Raw genomic sequence first — 17,304 nt, forward strand, 5'->3', positions numbered from 1 at the left:
AATTTTGTAATATCAATGGTATAAAGCATACATTTTCAGCAACATATAATTCATCTACCAATGGAAAGGCTGAAAGATTCGTTCAAACATTTAAACATAATATGAAGTGTAGAAAAGCAAATTCAGGTAACCTATTTTTGCATGTATCAAAGTTTTTATTGTCTTACAGAACATCACTGCACAGCACAACAGGCGTGACACCGTCAAATTTGTTGATGGGGAGGAAGATAAGGTGTAAGTTAGATTTGTTGTATCAAGTTTGCAAAGTGATTTAGAAGATAAAGGGTATAAACAAGTAGTAAAGCTTCCTAATGTAAGACATTTTTTACCGTTATCTGATGTCTTGGTAAGATCGTACAACACTCCAGAGAAGTGGGTATCAGGAGAGTTTCTAAGAGAGATAGGAAATTTACATTATGATGTTCGTGTTGGTGATAATGTTGTAAAACGTCATGTTGATCAATTGCAGCAATTAACAAGAAATACAGTAGAGCATGTGAATGTTAGAGATGAGAAACCTAAAGAAGTAATTAGATGAAATGAGTCAAATATTAATCAAGATGCTCCAACATCAAATGTAGATTCAGAACCAATTCATGCACCAGTACAAGATGAGGTTAAAGTGCTTCCTAATAGGATTAATAGAGGAAAGCCCCCTGAGAGATTAGATTTATAAAGATTTTTACTATGTCAAGTTAAAGGGGAGGAGACTGTTAAGTATTATTGGAATAATGTACTGCATTATTTCAAGTGTTACAGGTATTGCGCAACATTGCATCCTATTGCATGAATAAAACATGTTATGCCTTGTATATAAGTGAAATGATTTATTTTGATATTAGATTCAAACATTTGTTAAATACCTCAAAGATAGGATGTGATTCTTTATAGTTTTGTACTAGAGTAGGATTTAAGTCTTTGAGAGCGATGCTCTTTTGTTGTTTAGCAATGTTTTGGTTTTGTCAGATTGTGTATGACACTCCACACACACACACTTAGGAGTTGGCTGTCATAGAGCAATGTAGTCACATGATTTATTAAAGCGTATTTTAAGAATACCAACGTATCATTAAATCCCACCAAGAAAAAGTGATGACCACAGATGGATCAGCTGAGAAATAGTCACTAAGAATTCTTCATCTATTGCTGGTAACAATATTTTTGTTATGTAGACATCCTATCATCATATTGGCCACATTATTAGGAAGTGTCTTGTTGAGGCTCGTTGCAAACAGGTCCACTTGAAGACCTTGGACTACCTCCTGCACGAAAGGGAATGATTCATCTAGAGACCATTCTATCTCTAGTGGATGTGTTCGAAATAGAAAGTCTGCCATCCCATTCCGGATTCCATGAAGGAGAGAGGCAGACAGAAAATACCTCTTCCTCTGGGCCAATGAAAAAATGGCGATCATTACATGGTTTATTTGGGAAGATCTTGACCCTTGCCTGTTAATGCAATGAACTAATACCATGCTGTCTAATAAGAGACAGAAATGAATGTTGTTTTGTAATTGTAGGCTTTGCAGGGATAAGAAGACTGCCATGGTCTCCAGAATATTGAAGTGGAATTGCTTGAAACTCTGGGACTAATGACTTTGCCCTTTCTTGATTCGAGCATGACCACCCTCCCCCTTCAACCGTCCAATGAGGCGTCTGTAGGTAGAATCACTGTAGGAGGAGGAAAGTGCAACGGAACCATCTTGGAAAGACTACTGGCATGTCACCACTGACGGAGTTGCTGTCGAAGCAACTCCGGGGTCGTCTTCTGATGATCACAAGGAGCTGTGGAAGCTCCTTTCTTCTGAACCTTACTTGCATCTTTGAGTCTGACCTTGAGGAGAAGGTTCGTTATAGAAACGTACTGAAATGAGCCCAGAACCCTTTCCTGACAATATCTGGTGGTCTTTCTCAAGTACATGAAAGACCAAACTGACTAGGCTATTTTCTTCCTCTTGGCAGAAGGAATAGAGAGGGCATGAGTCTTCAGATTCAAAATGAATCTCTAACCACGGGAACACTTTAGACGGGTTCAGCCTTGACTTCTGCAAGTTTATTTGGAATCCTAGATATTGGAGGAATCTTGCCACGTGATATGTTGCTTCCGTGCATTCCCTTGCTGAGGGAGCTTGAATGGCATAGCTCTGAATATATAAGTCTTTCTCTCTGGTCTAAAATCAAGGTAGGGGAAAAGCATCGACCTACCGGAGGATGCCAATAAGCGTCGGTAATATCTATAGAGATGGTATAAACCCCACGAGGTAGTAAGGTCCGTACCTGCGAAATAGTCAGCCTCCAGAACTTGTCGCAAAGAACGAATAGAATTAGATGGGACAAGTCGAGAATAGTTCGAGGAATTATCAAAACTTTTTTTGAGACACAGAATAGACGACCTTGAAACTTCATAGATTTCCTGCAACAAATAACTCTCTTCTTAATAGGTCCTGCACATTTTTTTCCAGATGTGGTGTTGATTTTTGAAAAAATCTCTTGATCCTCGTGGTTTGTCTCTTCCATTTCCAACCTAGATCACTGGAAATCAAGCTTTGTGGCCAAGGACTGAACAGCCATCTGTCCCTGAGCCATTTCAGTCTTCCTCCTACTGGAGTTTTCTCATTGTTTGGTTGAGGATGTGTGCCCTTTGTTCCCCTGTTACTTCGGAGACCTCGACTCTTTGGCCTACGTCCTCTGTCGGACCGACCTCTACCCCCTCTCTCAGTCTTAGGGGGACAAAAGGACGAGGTCCCTTGTTCAAATCTAGGATGTAATGTTGGGGACCTTGAAGTCACTGGGTGATGAACAGTGAAAGGATTCTGCAAAGCACTACCTAAAGCAGAGATGAAGGGCCTCCTTAGGTGGTGTGCGGAATCTCTTAGGTTGAGGGCCCACCTCAGGAATAAATTCCCTTTTTTGAGATCTTCCCCATCTCTTGAAAAGACTCTCATGTTTTGCTGCCGTTTTATCCAGGATCTTCTTTACTAAATTTTGTGGAAAAAGACCTTTACCCAAATACAGGCGTCAATAAGACGCTTTGGTTCAAGACGAATGATCGCGGATTCTAAAACATGCTTCCTGCAGACACTTCAAGACCGTAAAAAGTTAGAAAGATCCTTCAAAAAAGTAGCCAAGGGCATCTTGGCCAAAAGTGAAAAGACCGGGGCATCAACAGATTACCAATCATCATTTCTTTACAGCATTGAAGAGACATCAAAGCTCATAGTTTCTCCCTAGCCTCCAATTCTTCCTTCAGTAGGTGTGCCGGAATTCTCGGCAGTCTTTCATTAACTGCCGGATGGCTATATCCTTACCTAATTTCCATTCAGCAAAAGTAAACTGACCCTCCTTGAAGGCCTTTTCAACAGCCAAAAAGGGTTTCGAAGCAAAGGGAAAAACCATTATGTCAGTAGCTATAAAAGTGGCTAACCTTTCAGTAAAAGCACCTAATTATGTGCTAATGCACCCTACTGTCTTTATTTCCTTCATTGTTAGATGCCGCACTCTGGTGTGAACTAAAAGGATCATTTCTTAGGAATAGTGTCGTCACCCCGGACCACCGTCAGCTAACCTAACATAGCAAAAAAGGGTAGGCCTCTATATCTGGATAAAATTCCAGATTAGCAACCAAACTAGAGCTTAGCCCCTCTCCGATATGAAAAATACCCTCTGAAAGCACTGCATGACCCGCATACCTCCACGGGCTCTGTTGCGCGTAAGAGGGAAGTCTAAAACCTTAGACTTAGAAGGATCCTCTGGAGATTTCAAAGCCTTAATCTCCTCCTGCAAGGCTTTACCCATCCTTCTTTGGTATTCTTGGGTCCCATCCATACAGGCCTTCATGTTTTCCAACAGGGACCTATTTTCCAGGTTAGATGAGAAATTAGGAAGTGTTGGTTCGCCTGGGTCGACTGGGGAAGAAGCGACAGAAAGCGGAGCCGTACCTGAAAAGGAAGGCGTAGTCGTAACAGTTGATAGAGAAGTCACCGTAGTGACGGCAGTTGAAACAACGGAACGCACTGAGTCTGTCATGGAAGTCACAGTAGCCTCCTCCAATTCGGACAAGTAAGAATTATCCACATGAGGGAGGGGCTCATCCGAATCTACTACCGACAGGAGAGCCGATTCTCTATCCAGAGATAAAGAAGAGACAGAGGATAAATTGTCCACGTCAAAGCTCAAAGAACTTAAAGTTTCATCTACATGGAACTAAACGGTAGGAAGAGGTCTAGGTGGAGCGTACCCGAAAACCGAGTCCAGGACTGCATTCGGAAAAAGAATATCCTTCCAAGCTACAGAAGGAAGATAAGGAGCCTTTGGCTCAGCATTCTTTTTGTGGAAGAACACCCGGTTGTCATCAGAAACATCCTCTAATATCCATCCAGAATAATGTAAGTCACTACACACACTGCACTCCTCAGGGCCCCAATAGGAAATTGGACCCTTCATTCTCCTGCATTGAGGATGTGTCCTGCCTGCAGGTACCATGATCTCAGGGATACCTCACGATCCTGGCACAGATCGGAACTCAACAATGTATCTTCTTCAAAGATTCCGCCTGTAAAGAGGAAAAACGACCTTGAGTACCATAATCTCTTTAGATCACTACGCTGAAAGGAATAGGTTAGTATTATTGAAACTTTCAGTCAAAAAATTGGGAAAATAAATCCAAAAATGTTTGTATTTACAATTTGTGATCAGAAAGAGAAAAAGGGGCCGCAATATTCAGACTACTTTAATGGCGTTAGATTAAAAGTAAAGCCAACTGAAATTGTCCGCTTTTATCATTTGAATATTGTTCACATAAAAGAGGGAACAAGAATGCTCATCAAAAACAATATCCTACTCTCTCCGCAGAGAAAGGGCTAATAGGAAGGTACCGGAGTCACCTACCTTACAAAATATATTGACACTTCGATAATTGGAGCAATCAGAGATAAAATAGAAGGCTATTCCTTAAACTAAAATCTGACAAGGGGGATCATATCAGAATCCCACTTGTAAGAGGGAATATCCATTCCACGTCCTCAAAAGATCTGAATAAAGTGATGGAAATAATTATTTAAATATGATAGTTAAATCTAAAGTCTAGTTAAGGAGAATCTTTTGTAAAAGAGAACTCCAAAACTGACTGGAATAAAGATACCTCGTAAGTCGTAGAAGTAAGGTCTTTATGCCACTTGATGTGTGTACTCATAAATCATATGCCGTCATAACATAATATCCATGCCGTCCTTAATGGTACAGATAGGTAACGGCATCGTCAACTCCCTAGGCTATTCCTAAATCAAGGGCACAATAATAAAACCACAGACTGGGCGAGAACTGCCGCCAGTTACGACAGTGTCGGTAAAGACGGCAGCAAAATAAACGATGATAATTTGTATCAAACATCATGTCGTAACTAAAGGGGTGTGGCAGTATAGGCCAGATCAATAACATAGCAACGTATCACTATAAAATGGCCGGAAAACGAATGCCGCCGGAGACGACAAAGCCGTAAGTAACGCATTGCAGACAGTCTGACAACTCTCTTTATAAAGAAGAATGCTGATGGGTTAATAGGCCAGAACCTAGAAGGGCTAGGCCTTAAAAAAGGAAATGTCGTTGGAGACGACGAAGCTGTAAGTAGCAGCATTGCCAACAGATTGACGTCTCTCTTTATAAGTAACCCATTGCAGACAGTCTGACAACTCTCTTTATAAAGAAGAATGCTGCTGGGTTAATAGGCCAGAACCAAGAAGGGCTAGGCCTTAAAAAAGGAAATAACGTTGGAGACGACGAAGCTGTAAGTAGCGGCATTGCCAACAGATTGACGTCTCTCTTCATAAAGGAGAATGCTGTCGGATTTATAGGCCAGAACCCCGAAGGGCTAGGCCTTCAAAGAATTGTAAAAAACGGATTTTGAGCGAAGCGAAAAATCTATTTTTGGGTGAGATAGCCATGACATCCTGATGGAAGGTTCCTTCGGTAGCTTCCTTGGGTATATTTAACTACAAGGATATTCCCAGAGAATTAAACCACAGGTTATCACAGAATTCTAACTTCTGGTGCGAGTATCCTAAAGGTTTCCCTTTAAGACATCGTATATCAACAGGGGACGCATGTATTAACACGCCACATAGCTATCTGCACCCCATATATTGTTAATACTTCGATATGGAAAGGTGGAGAATAACTGGGGAGCCGTTCCACAGTTACACTCATCCGTGGCTACTTTTGTTACTCGAAACGTAAACAAACGGGTGCCATTGCTAAATGACGTCACGTCCGTCCTCATCCTGATGCCAGCTCCTTGCTAATCTCCATGATACAGCAGGACAGGGCATGGCCTGAAAGGCTGGACTAGAATAGAAGGGAGGGTCCATCAGGACGTCATGGCTATCTCACCCAAAAGTAGATTTTTCGCTTCGCTCAAAATCCGTTTTTTGGGCTCAAGCCATGACGTCCTGATGGAAGAGTACCAGAGAATCAATGTATCGTGGAAAATTTCCCCTTATTAGAGTAAGTGCCAAGGGCTTCGAATAGAGGTATGTAATGTGACCTCGGTAGAGGTTCTGTGGGGATCCAGCTTCCTGCCCCCCTGGCAGAGAAGTCCCAACGGGTTATACCAAAATTCAAAGTGGTCATCGAAGGGCTACTCACCCTGCGGAGAGTTCGTGAAGGACTCGGAGAGAAGACAGAATGGTCAATATTCGTGTAGGAATATTCTCAAGAGTAGACGAGTGATAGTTAATCACTATATTCCATGGGTTAGAGAACAATCTGGTCTCGAAGGTATGACGAAGGTAAGTATTCAAGTAGGAATATTACACAGTATGGGTGAGTATATAATACAGACAATTTATATTATTCTTCTCATTTCAAAGGAAAGGGGTAAATGAAACTATGACAATCATGTATTTCATAGTGGTAATAGGAGCAAAGAGAGACACACAAGTAATAAAATAGTCATTTTATTTCATAACTTGCAGGTTATAGTAATAATAAATGCAATAAAGGATGTAAAGTTAATTTACAATAATAAATAATGTACATAGAAATTAGGAGACTTCAATCTTGAATCTGAATGAAATTTCAAATTTAGAAAACACAAGTTCCAGAGGAACGTCAGTCTTTATCAAAGAAAAAACACATATGGCCTAGGGCATGTGGCACTCATGTGAAGTCTATGACATTTCACCTTGGTAAGAACAGTCTATTAGAAACACTAAGTGTCCATGAAATCACTATGTATCACACGAGGGTCAACACAGGCACCCGTAGAGTTAAAGTCCCAAGTAACTCGCTGTTCTATGCAGAGTTAAACTGCAGGTTTCATAACACTACCTGCGGCTACCACGAAATGTTTGACTTCATGCACTTGCTTCCCGTAGTGCTTGAAGAAAACGCGCGAAGATTTCCATCCTGTGAAGCTCTTGAGGCTTTCAAAATCCATACTCTGGAAGAAATTCAGAGAAGATGCGACTTTTCTAGGATCGTGGCCTGCGGGTGTATTGTCAGGATCCGCTCTGCGAATGAAGTAGGTGATTTTCGCTCTTAGTTGTTTCAGTGACAGATCGCTACCCGATGTTTCTCCTTTGAAGAGTTGACCTCCACCAAAGTCTGAAGTTCTTCGAAGATAGACCTTGAGACTTTCTACTGGACATAGAGAGACATCTTCCTTCAGGGGGCAGATTCTCCAGGGGCCCCATCTCTTGGTGGGTAATTCGTTTTTTGCGAGAAACGTCGGATCAGGGAAGAGGGTCAGTTCTCCTGTATTTGCGAACAGGATATGACCCTCGTCTCTTGATAATGCCACTATTTCGCTGACTCGGGCTCCCGAGGCGAGAGCAAAAAGGAAGATAACTTTTTGAGTCAGATCCTTGAGAGGGCACGAATCGTTGTCCACGTTAGAGGCAAAATGGACCACCTTGTCCAGGGACTAGGAGATAGGTTTTGGCGGAGGTGCTGGGCGTAGTCTAACGCATGCCTTTGGTAGTTTATTGAAGATATCGCCGGACAGATCAATCTGGAAGGCGTACAGTAGTGGTCTAGTCAAAGCCGATTTGCAGGTAGAAATCGTGTTGGCTGCTAAGCCTTGTCCATGAAGGTGAATGAAGAAGGACATGCAAAAATCAATGGTGATTTCCGTAGGATTTTTTGCTTTGACGAACGAGACCCACTTTCTCCAGGATGATTCGTATTGCCGTCGTGTGGATTCGGTCTTGTATTCCTCGAGGAAGTCTAGACTTTTCTTCGAGCTCCCAAACCTTTTCTTTGCGGCTAGGGAGAGAAAATCATGAGATGAAGGTCCCTGACTTTCAGTGATGAAGCGAAGACAGTCGACTTCTGTACTTGCTGAGAGAGAACTGGGCCCGGGAGGGGAATCAGCGTGGGCTGTAGCTCCAGGACCAGGGGGTACCAATTGCTCCGGGGTCACTTGGGAGCCACTAGGGCCGCTGTCCCTTTGAAGGTTCTCAGTTTTGAGAGGACTTTCAGCAGAAGGTTGGGGGGAGGGAACAGGTATATCCTGGACCATCTGTTCCAATCCAGTGACATGGCGTCCACTGCTACTGCTTTGGGGTCCTCGTACAGGGCCACATAACGAGGAAGTTGATTGTTGTCGCTCGTTGCAAAGAGATCGATCTGAAGTTCCGAGACTTGGCAAGAGATGAAGGAGAATGATCTTGCGTCTTGAGACCATTCCGACTCTATTGGGTTTGTCCGTGATAGAGCGTCCGCCGTCACGTTGCGGAATCCTTGTAGGTGAACTGCAGACAGGTGCCATTTCTTCTTTTCTGCCAGACGGAAGATTGGAAGAAGTACCTGATTTATCTGGGGCGATCTCGAGCCCTGACGATTGAGACATCTGACTACCACCGAGTTGTCCAGAGTCAGACGGATGTGGATCGAGGGAGGCGGAGAGAGTTTCTTCAGGGTGAGAAGGACCGCCATGGCCTCCAAGATGTTGATGTGAAACGTCTTGAATAGGGGAGACCATGTTTCTTGAACCTGTCGTTGGTGGGAGTGACCTCCCCAACCCTCTAGCAAAGCGTCCGTGTGGATGTTGAGCGATGGAGGTGGGTGTTGAAGAGGAATGGACCTTTTCAGGGCCTTTGCTTCCGATCACGGCTTTAAGAGTAACCGAAGTCTGTTTGGGAGCCGTCTCTTGAGGTCTCTTCGAGCGATGGATGCAGAACGTCTCCAGACTACCGCGGCATCCTTTAGCTATGCGTGAAGCACTGGGTTTGTCACAGAGGCGAACTGTAGAGCGCCTAGAACTTGTTCCTGCTGTCGTTTTGAGATCCGTTTGGATTTCAGCAGTTTTTTGACAAACCCTGCTATTTCCTTCCTTTTCTTCTGCGGGATGGAAAGGCGGTGTGACTAAAGATCCCAATGGATTCCCAACCATTGGAACTTCTGAGCTGGAGAGAGGCGAGATTTCTCGGTGTTTATCTTGAATCCCAGGTGTTCTAGGAACTGGGTGACTTTGTTGCAGGATCGTACACAATCTTCGGGCGATGTCGCCCAGACCAGCCAGTCATCTAGGTAAGCCATCACTTGGACGCCGCGAAGGCGGAGCTGTTGAACGATGGCGTCTGCCAGCTTGGTGAAGATCCGTGGGGCCACGTTGAGCCCGAAGGGCATGGCCCTGAAGGCGTAACTTTTCGTTTGGAGTCGAAATCCTAGGTAGGAGGAAGCGTGATGGTTCATTGGAACGTGCCAGTAGGCATCCGCCAGGTCTATAGAGACCGTGTAGGACCCTTGAGGCAGGAGGGTCCTTATTTGTTGAAGAGTCAGCATCTTGAACTTGTTGTTCGCAATGAACTTGTTGAGGGGGGATAAGTCTAGAATGACTCTGAGTTTGTCGGAGTCCTTCTTGGGGACGCAAAATAGTCTCCCTTGGAACCTGGTTGACTTTACCCTCCTTATCACCTTCTTGTTCAAGAGTTTTAGGACGTACTCTTCCAGGAGGGGGGTTGACTGTTGGAAGAATTGCTGGAAGGCTGGGGGTTGTTGTGTCCAGCTCCAGCCTAGTCCCTTCTTGACGATGCTGTGTGCCCAGGGATCAAAGGTCCAACGATCCTGGAATTGGCGAAGTCTTCCTCCCACCGGAAGCACTTCATTGCTTCTGGCTTCCCGAGGGTTTGCTACCTCGGCCGCTAGCTCCCCTTCCTCCTCTGCCTCTGGAGGGGCGACGAGACGCATCTCTGCCTGAACCTCTGTTTGAGCCTCTACCTTTGGGACGAAAGGTAGTGGTTTGCTGCTCAAATGCAGGGGTGAAGACCGGTGACTGCGAGACCATCGGTTGGGTGACCAGCTGAAAGGTCTGTTGTGGCTGAGCTGCCACTTGGGGAGTAGCGGAACCCGGAAACTGCCGTCTCTGTTGACGTTGCTGGTGTTTCGGCTTCTGAGGTTTCCTCTTAGGTTGAGGGCCATCGTCCTGAGAGGATTTCCTTTTCTTCGACATGCCCCACTTATGGAGAAGGTTCCTGTTCTCCGTGGCGGCTTTGTCAGCGATCTCTTTCACTAAGGAGGATGGAAAGAGGTATTTACCCCAGATATTGGAGGAAATCAGTCTCCGGGGTTCGTGTTTCACCGTAGCGTTCGCGAACACGAATTCACGACAGGCTCTGCGAGCCCTAGTGAAGCTGTACAGGTCCTTCATGACAGTAGCCAAATGCGTTTTGGCTAGGACCATGTAGAAGTCCGGAATCCTAGTGTCTCCGGCCATGACTTCAAGCTGTACCTGGAGGGACATTGATGCGGCAAGCCTCTCCTTCGTATCTTGTTCCCTACGAAGGAGGTGATCGTTGAGTTTCGGGAGGGCCTCATTAAACTGACGACCGGCAACGTCAGGCTCTAACTTCCCCACTGTGAATGTTGACTGGATGTCTTTCCAGTGTCTATCATCAGGGGGAGTAGTCAGGGAGAAGGGCCTGCACTCCTCCAGTACAGGGCAAGGTTTCCCTTCTTCCACTGCTTTCAGTATCGCAGTGAAGGCCTTTTCAATAAAGGGGAAGGTCGCATTGTTCGGTGCGACAAAAGTTGGGATGTTTTTGCTAAGCGCCGGCATCTTGGAATTGGTGAAGCCCCTCTTCTTCACCGTGTTGGCTAGCATAGCCTGGGCCTTCGAGAGATCGAACACAATTACCTCCGGTTCGGTCTCTTCTTTAGAGGCGGGTTCGGACCTGAGCCGGACGTAACAGTCCGGATAAGCTTCAAAATTCGGGAAGAACTCCACTTCTTCCAACGCGATCGAGCCGACCTTCTCACTGATGAAGATCTTGCCCGTGGTGATCAGCATGTGCTCGGCATACCTCCATGGGTTAGTATCCAGGCAGGCAGGGAGGTCCTTAACCGAAATCCGTTTCTTTTGCTTAAAACTTCCTAGGTTAGACCTGAATAGCTCGTGGGTCTCGCGAAGTTTCTCATCCATGAGGGCTTCAAGCATCTTGAAGACCTCCTGAGTGCCTGATGGGAGAGGATCCGGGGTGGCAGACGTTGAAGGAAGGGATTCCTCGGTCGGCGTAGGAGTTGGTGCAGGGGTAGGAGTGGGAGCGACCTCATGTTCCGAATCAGGGTATTCCACCTGATCTTCCTCATAGTCGAGCTCCTCGCCCATGAGGCTCCTCTCCGTTGTTTCCGACACTTCTGACATACGTTCTGCATTGTCGGAATCTAGACGGCACTCATACATGGACTGGGCCATGACAATATCAGGTTCCACCACTATCTGGACGGTAGGAATCTGATCACTGGGGACCACTGAGTCTTTTGATGCCTTCGGAAATAGCAAGGCCCTCAAATCTTCGGTGGCGAGATACGGTCCGGTGGCGTTCTTCTGGAAGCCACGCACCCACTTGCGTAGCTTCTCCCGAGTGTTGTCCCTTGCCTCCGCTGAAGGAGGATCGTCGAACGCTTCGACCAGACGACTCTTGCAGACTGTACAGTGCTGCAGGTCCCAGAATTTCAGGTTGCCTTTCTTGGCGGCGCAGGGGGCGTGGGTCCGACACGCCTTGTGCCCGTAGAAGTCCGGGCGTTTCACTCCGCAGAAGTTGCTTTCACACTTCATATACTCCTCCTGTAAAAGAAAGAGATCATGAGTATATGGAAGGCATAAGAATGACTTACATTACTCTAAGATTAAATTTTAAGTAGTCAAAATTTTATCTAACATTAAATAATTCATAAATATTGAAATGTCTGAGAATAGGAGCGGGAAAGGAAGTAGATAGACACATACTTGTGAATCCCGCCCAGTCGGTTACCGTAACCTTATCATTAGGCAATTTCATTTGTGACCGAGGGACACAAAACGGAAATCCACGTGGATCACCATGGTGGGTAGAAGCTAAGTTTCTAGCAGAGATTGCCTGCGAGGTGTATCAGGGTCTGAGACCACTCAGTTCCTTGGGGTAAAAGGGTAATAGAAGACCCCGTATAGATCTAGGTTCCGGCAACCGGCCGTGCTAAGACACACAGAGTATGCTGGAAAATTGTAATGTGCAAGAAGACAGCCCAGCCACTAATTAGGATGGTAAGACAATACCTATATATAGAAGTGGCTAAGCCATCTGGCTGCAGTGTAGGACTGTCGGCATGTTGTCGACAAGTAAGAGAAGGGGTGCATGTCCCTTGGCGCCTCCGGAGGGCGCCGGCAGGCCGACGGCACGCCGGAGGCCGCTCCAGCAGGGTGTAAGGCATCAAGACAGACACATTGAGTATCTAAGCATAATACCAACTTGGCGACCGCCGGTACAGCGGCGGTACGCCGGCGGGAGTCGGTGGCTCTGGCAGCCGAAGGCTGACGGCTTGGTGATCAGTTCATAAGATAATTAAGTATATGGTAGTATACCCAGACCGCCGGCAATCAATGCCGCCACGCCGGAGGCCGGCAATCAATGCCGCCACGCCGGAGGCCGGCCCGAAGGTCGGGCAACCGAAACTAAGTAAGGGAGGGGTGGATCATCGGTTGTATGCCGACGGAAGGCGGAAGCCCCCGGCACACGGAAGGCTGACGACTTAGAGGAGGGAGGGTATCTTATGAAAGAGAGTCACCAAAGTGTAGGGCGGTATCGCCGGCAGTAGAGGCGGCAAGGGACCGGCACCAGGGTAGATGGAGAGACAGATAAGGAGGGATTGGAGGGGTAAGACCACATACCCCTCCGGCATCCCTCCGGAGAGAGTGTACACATGATAGGAGTAGATACACATAGCATCCAATGGCAGGGGGCCGGCAGCCGGCCGGGTGCCAGGGTAACCCAAGGGAGGGTTAGAGTACACTCAAGAGGGGGAACCCCTGCTGGACAAATCGCTGCCAGTGGCTACCCCCATAGGACGCTATGAAGGGTATGTGTACCAGAGCGGCCTGCTCAGCAGGAGAGCAAGATAGCCCTATCACTCCACCCAAAGGAGGAGTTGTAGGACTAGGGACAGATGTGTATAGGCAAGCCTATGTATAGGCTAGCCTACACAAAAGGGATAGGTGGGGAAGGAGAAGAAGAGGGGTCTTGCATAGAGGAGGCTCTGTACAAGAACGGCCACCAAGGAAAGGGAGGACGCTCCCTAGCCTAGGGTAGGTAACCAGAATGAGAACGGTGCAAGAGTACCGTCTCAAACTATAAAAGTACAGAACTAGCCCCCCCCCCAAAGCCTAACCTAGATAAGGAGTGTTAATTCCCAGGCCAGGTAGGCTGAAAGACACATCGCAAGTTGCAGGGAGGGATGAGTAACCCAACCATAAGCAACTGAGGAAGGTCAGAGCCGTTCCTCTTTCTCGGTCGCAACCCTAAGGGGGGATCATTCCCTTAGGGTAGACAGAGAAGCGATAAATACTCTGATTGTGGACAAGATTTCCCTATATAGAAGGGGAAGCCTGGCCGCGCAGAGGGAATGCCCGTAGGCAGGGGATGAAGGGAGCATATAGGGGTTCCTACATTTAGGTTAGGTTAGAAAGGAACGCAATCAAACCGGTCCCCTATATGATCCCTGAAGGCGAAAACACTTACATCACAGTTAACAGTATGATAAATAAAGCCACTATCTTCATAACTCAACCTAGGATCATTGGAATATATCATGCATGAACACAAGTGCTAGGTAATCTAGCCTAGGGGCTAAGCTAGCGATCTAGTATGGGGTCGAACGGCGACCGGATAATAGAGCGTTAAAACACGATATATGAAGTTCCTAGCTATGAAAATATATAACTAACAATATCAATTAGTTAAGAGGCCGGAAAAGGCTGTTCTGGCTAGCTAAATAAGGCATGCAAGAGAACAGCGACGCCATAAAATGGCGTGTCCGGTAGCAGCACAGCTCCGCCACAAAACACAAAATATTACGAAAAGTAGAAGTTACTTTACGGCCAGAGCTTATTTAAACAATACTGGGACCTGGTAGGCTACTCAACTTTCCAGAAGAAGGCGAGGCTGAAGGTAAAGACATAACGACGATGCAAGTCGATGAAAATCGCACGAGGGGAAATCCGTCTAGAGCAAGGTAGCTACAAGCAGAAGGATGAGGACGGACGTGACGTCATTTAGCAATGGCGCCCGTTTGTTTACGTTTCTAGTACCAAAAGTAGCCACGGATGAGTGTAACTGTGGAACGGCTCCCCAGTTATTCTCCAGCTTTCCATATTGAAGTGTTAACTCTATATGGGGTGCATATAGCTATGTGGCGTGTTAATACATGCGTCCCCTGTTGATATACGATGTCTTAACCCTGGAAAGGTACGGTGGGTCGTCCGCGATCCCGAGCGTCAAAAGAAAAGAGGTTTTTCTCACGTGACTCACCCCCGTGACTGAATTAGTGGGTGATCGACCTGCAGTAGGTGTCTCCCCTACACGCTCTAGTAGTGTCCAGATGTGCATTGCTGTAGCTGTACTCCTTCCCCGATTTCTGAGACGCGTCGGGGTCGAGCGCGACCTTCTAAGGTAATTTGCATAATTATCAAAGTTATTACGTATTATGAAATTGTCGTAGAATGGTGCAACTTGTATAGGTTATCAGTTGTGGAAAGTCTTGGTGGATTGTTTGGCTACCATGTGCATGATTTTTTTTTTAGTTAAAATGTCGTTCATCACCACGAGGACCATTTTACCGCGAGTGCCCCTTTTTCATTTTTTTTCATTTTTTTGCCAAGTCATTTTTCCGTAAGATATTGCCAAATAGTGTCGTAAAACTTTTACTTTTTTAGTGTTGGAAAGTGTGTCTAGATGATTTGGCTACCCATGCGTGACTTTGTTTTTGTCAGATACGACGTAGTTATTGGTATATTGGGTATTTAACTGCGGTTGCCAGTTTCTGTTTTTTTTCAATACTTGTAAAAATTTACTACGTAGTAAGGAATTGCCGTATATTATTGATTTTTTTTTTCATGTTTATGTGTTAGAAAGTGTGCCTTGATGGTTGGGCTAACACGTGCATGTCTTTTTTTTTATCTGAGATGCCATATATTAGAATGTTGGGCCTTTTATCGCGAGTGCCCCTTTTTCATTTTTTTTCATTTTTTTGCCAAGTCATTTTTCCGTAAGATATTGCGAAATAGTGTCGTAAAACTTTTGCTTTTTTAGTGTTGGAAAGTGTGTCTAGATGATCTGGCTACCCATGCGTGACTTTGTTTTTGTCAGATACGACGTAGTTATTGGTATATTGGGTATTTAACTGCCGTTGCCAATTTCTGTTTTTTTTCAATATTTGTAAAAATTTACTACGTAGTAAGGAATTGCCGTATATTATTGATTTTTTTTTCATGTTTATGTGTTAGAAAGTGTGCCTTGATGGTTGGGCTAACACGTGCATGTCTTTTTTTTTATCTGAGATGCCGTATATTAGAATGTTGGGCATTTTTCCGCGAGTGCCCTTTTTTATTTGTTTTGCATTTTTTTGCTTAGTCATGTTACTGTAAGGAATTGGCAAGTAGTGTCGCAAAACTTATATTTTTATAGTGTTGGAAAGTGTTTCTAGATGATCTGGCTACCCATGCCTATCTTTTTTTTAGCCAGATATGGCGTATATATAGGTATGTGTTCAATTTTCCGGTGATTGCCATTTTTTTCGTTTTTTCCCATTTCTTTGAAAATTACTACGTACTAAGGAACTATCACAGAGTAATGATTCATTTAGATGTTTATTTGTCGGAAAATGTGCCTTGATGGTTTGCCTAGTACGTGGCTGAAATTTTTTTTTTCTGAAATGCCGTATATTAGAATGTTGGCCATTTTTCCGCGAGTGCCCCTTTTTATTTGTTTTGCATTTTTTTGCTTAGTCATGTTACCATAAGGAATTGGCAAGTAGTGTCGCAAAGCTTGTATTTTTATAGTGTTGGAAAGTGTTTCTAGATGATCTGGCTACCCATGCCTATCTTTATTTTTAGCCAGATATGGCGTATATATAGGTATGTGTTCGATTTTCCTGCCATTGCCACTTTTTCGTTTTTTCCCATTTCTTTCAAAAGTACTACGTACTAAGGAACTATCACAGAGTAATGATTCCTCTAGATGTTTATTTGTCGGAAAATTTTGTTTGCTTCTTTTTTGATTAAATATCATCAAATTTGTTTAGCTAAAATATTATATTGTTTTACATTTTTTTTTTCGATTTTATTTCCCTTCAAAAAAATTTTTTTTGGGTCAGAATTTTAATTTTATAGTCGTAAAATAATCGACAATTATCCAGCAACCCACCATACAATTTTTATGCATATCCAAGAATAATTAGATTAGTAAATAACACCTTGAAATTGACATACCCTTCCTACATTTCAAGTGGCAGATTAGGGAGTCTGAGTCAGTGTGGTTGGCGGCCATTTTGTGGACATATCCGAAGCGTAAGTTGCCCTATCTATATATATTCTTGTTTCCTATAGAATTTGTGATATTTTGGTATATTTTTACCTGCATAAATATCATATTATATATTAAATATATGTATTTTTTTACGAAATTTCTAAGTACTCAAAAAATTACCTTTAGATATGGCCCCTGATATAAATGTAATTTACAAAATAATGAAGATTTTTTTACATATTTCTATTTTAGGATAACATATGTTTATTCCCTAAAAAAATTAGCCACTTCCTATTTCATTTGGGTACCCAAAAAAATTCATGAAATTTGGACAAATTTTTTGGGCCAAAAAAAGTTACCCTTTTTTTCTCATTTCAGATCTTCACCTCCATGGGTCTGACATCCAAAATACATCAAGATGTGTCCTAAACATTCAAGAATCATTTCCTAAAAGGATTTGTGTATATATGTATAAACGTTTTTTTTATGAATTTTTATGTAAGGTCTTTTTTTTTCTACTTAATTTTTTAAA

Source organism: Palaemon carinicauda, chromosome 8 (genome assembly GCF_036898095.1).
Source record: "Palaemon carinicauda isolate YSFRI2023 chromosome 8, ASM3689809v2, whole genome shotgun sequence".
Taxonomy (NCBI): Eukaryota; Metazoa; Arthropoda; class Malacostraca; order Decapoda; family Palaemonidae; genus Palaemon; species Palaemon carinicauda.